Source organism: Camelus dromedarius, chromosome X, assembly GCF_036321535.1.
Source record: "Camelus dromedarius isolate mCamDro1 chromosome X, mCamDro1.pat, whole genome shotgun sequence".
In the NCBI taxonomy this organism is placed as follows: Eukaryota; Metazoa; Chordata; class Mammalia; order Artiodactyla; family Camelidae; genus Camelus; species Camelus dromedarius.
In genome coordinates, this window is record NC_087472.1 from 47,193,288 (window position 1) to 47,196,991 (window position 3,704).

A 3,704-nucleotide genomic window follows, 5' to 3' on the forward strand; every position below is an offset into this window, starting at 1 on the left:
TCTTTACAGAAGTAATCAAGTTAAATTCTCCAATGAAGACATACAAATGGTCAATAAGCACATGAAAAAATGCTCAGTATTGTTAATTATCAGAGAAATGCAAATTAAAATTATAACAAGGTATCACCTCACACCAGTCAGAATGGTCATTATTCAAAAGTCCACAAATGATAAATGATGAAGAGGGTATGGAGAAAAGGGAACACTCCTGCACTGTTGGTGGGAATGTGGTTTGGTGCAGCCATTATGGAAAACAGTATGGAGATGGAGATTCCTCAAAAAACTAAAAATAGATTTACCATATGATCCAGCAATCCCACTCCTGGGCATATATCTGGAGGGAACTGTAATTTGAAAACATACACGTGCTCCAATGTTCATAGCAGCACTATTTACAATAGCCAAGACATGGAAGCAACCTAAATGTCCATGGATAGAGGACTGGATAAAGAAGTTGTGTATATTTATGCAATGGAATACTGCTCAGCCATAAAAAATAACAAAATAATGCCATTTGCAGCAACATGGATGGACCTGGAGAGCATCGTTCTAAGTGAAGTAAGCCAGAAAGAGAAAGAATAATAACATATGATATCACTCATATGTGGAATCTAAAAAAAGAAAAAGACACAAATGAACTTATTTACAAAACAGAAACAGACTCACAGACATAGAAAACAAACTTATGGTTATCAGTGGGGAAACAGAGTGGGAAGGGATAAATGGGGAGCTCAAGATTTGCAGACACTAACTGCTATATATAAATTAGATAAACAACAAGTCTCTTCTGTATAGCACAAGGAGCTATATTCAATATCTTGTAGTAAACTATAGTGAAAAAGAATATGGAAATGAATGTATATATATATATATGACTTAAGCATTGTGCTGTACACCAGAAACTGACACAACATTGTAAACTACTATATTACAATTAAAAAATAAATTTAAAAAACCCCGAAAAACAAAAACCAAACCAAAAAAAAAAAATGAGGTCATTTTAAAATGAAGCCTTAATCAAATATACCTGCTGTCTTCACAAAAAGGGGAAGTTTGAACACAGAGGTCCATTCAGAGGAAAGACAATGTGAGCACATAGGGAGAAGACAGCCATCTACAATCTTAGGAGAAAGGCCTGTAACAGATCCTTCCCTCACCGCCCTCAGAAGAAACCAACATCATTGACATCTTGATTTTAGACTTCTAGCCTCCAGAACTGTGAGAACAATCAGTTTCTGTTTCTTAAGCCACAAAGTTTGTGTTTCTTTGTTATGGCAGCTCTAGCAAACTGATGTACCATGCAATATTCCTCAGCAAGAAAAGGAATAAATATTGTTACATTTAGCAACTTGGATAAATCTCCAGTAAATTATACTAAGTGAAAAAAGGCCTATCCCAAAGGTTACATATTGCCTGATTCCACTAATAAAACAACTGTAAGATACCAAATTTTTAGAATTGTAGGTCAGATTAGTGGCTGCCAAAAGTTTGCAGTTGGGGCTGGACAGGTAGGAGGTGTATGTGCTTACAAAAGTGATCATGAAGGAGCCTTGTGTTGATGGAACTCTTTTGACTGTTGTAGTGGATATACAAACCCACTCATGTGTTAATTGTGTAGAATTCAATTCATACACACACACCCAAACACACACACATACACACACACAGTAAAACTAAAAAAAAAAAAAAAATCTAAATAAGATGTATATATTATATCAATGTGAATTGCCTAGTTATGATAGGATGCTACAGTTTTGCAAGATGTTACCACTGTTGGAAACTGACTAAAGCAAGCACAGGATATCTCCATGTTATTTCTTACAATTACATGTGAATCTATAATTATCTCAATAAAATGTTCAATTAAAAAAAGAAGTTGCTACTGATCATACAACTCTATAGTTATCTCAAATGCATTATGCTAAGTATAAAAATCTTGACGAAAGAGTTGAAATATTGTATGATTACATTATATGAAATTCTAGAAAAGGCAAAAAAGTAACAACAGAAATATTGGTCATTGCCTTGTACCAGAGATGTGGAGGAGGGAAAGGTTCTTTATCTTGATTTTAGTAGCTGTACACTCTATACATTTTTCAAAAACTCACTGAATTAAATGTTTAAGATAATGTTTACTACAAGTAGATTATATCTCATTACACCTGATTAAAATGATTAATAAGTTAGGATGATATCTAAATACCAGTTAAAAATAAACTGCTTATTGAAATCATGCTACTTTCAATTTGGAAAGGATTATTTTACATTTAAAAATAAATACCCTCCCCCTAAAAACTAAAATCCACTCTATTTAAAATCTTTTTATTAGAAATCGTATTAATGAACATAATTATTAAATATTTTCCCTGTTTTATAATAATTGAACATTTATAAAAGCATTCGTGTAGGCTGTTTCCTTTTAAGAATGTACTACTTGTAAAACTTTACCTCCAATCAGGCTGATCTTTTGCACTGGTTTTGTGAGTGTGTAGTTTTGAGTCTGTGCACATTATTATCTAATTTTCCTTAATCACCAGGATGTTTTCTTGATTCCATAATCTTCATTTTCATTTTCAAGGGTACATTTTATTTTTCTATCATGTATTTGAAAGGTTTTATTAAGAAACCATAGTGTAACTTTTTGAAGAGTTATGAAACAGTCACTTTGTATTTAGCAAATTCCTTTTGGCTCATGTTCGTTTTAAAAAAAAAAAAAAAAAGCATGCAAAAACATACTGTTTCATGGCATGCTTCACTGTAGCTATTCAGCAGTGGGGCAAAAGCTCAGGATCATAAGGAATTTAAAAATTCATACAGTTCCTAAGAGAAAGCCAGACATGGTTTGAATTAATGTACATGCTATTGATTAAAGAAAGAAGATTTTTCTCATTTGAGAGAATCAAATTAAAGGTTGAAGTTGTTTGGGGAAAACAAATCTCATTGGACTGTCCAGTACATGTGTCAGGTTTTTTTTTTAAGCTTTTTAAAAAATAATCTTATTTATTTTTTTCCCTTAATGGAGGCACTGGGGATTGAACCCAGGACCTCATACACAGAAAGCATACTCTCTCCCACTGAGCTATACCCTCCATCCCCTCAATCTATGTTTTTAAAATTGTCTGTGTGAAAAGGAAATAATCATATTTTCTGAACTTGTTTCTTACTGCATTAAAATAATGTAGGTATGTTGCTCTTTAATAGCCACCTTTTAATCTTTGATCTGTCTTTTAATAATGTATTATTTCTTTTAATCTATAGCTTCTAAGAGTAAATGTATGTAACCCTGAATTAAAATGTTTTTACCATGCTAAAATGTGTTGTTTCATTCATGACTCTATGTGGACAGGCTTAAATTTCCAAGTATACACATATTTTAGCCAGTACTTTTTGAACTTTTTTTCTCTCAATTGTCTAGGCAAAAATGTTTTAAAAAAAAAAATCAGGTTTTAGAGATAGAGATTCACTAATCACAAAATATCCACTAAGAATATAGTTTATGTGTAATGCTTGCCTTTGCTTTTTATGAAAGAATAAAAAGGTGTTCTTGGAAATGTACCTATAAATGCCACAGAGCATTTCGGGCAGCTTTGATATTGTAGCTCTATTATCTAAATATGAAGTTTCCTGTGATTATGATAGCAGGCATAAATAGCTCAATCCTTCTCTTCTAGGCTTCACTGAAGAGGAAATTCCAATATTAGCCA

At 32.5% G+C, this 3,704-nt stretch overlaps 1 non-coding gene across 1 annotated transcript; it reads right to left on the reverse strand.

Moving 5' to 3' along the window:
* Nucleotides 1-3,017: 3,017 nt before the first annotated feature.
* TRNAR-UCU (transfer RNA arginine (anticodon UCU)) lies at nucleotides 3,018-3,090 on the reverse strand. The gene has a single exon. It is a non-coding gene; the product is annotated as a tRNA-Arg (tRNA).
* Nucleotides 3,091-3,704: the final 614 nt, after the last annotated feature.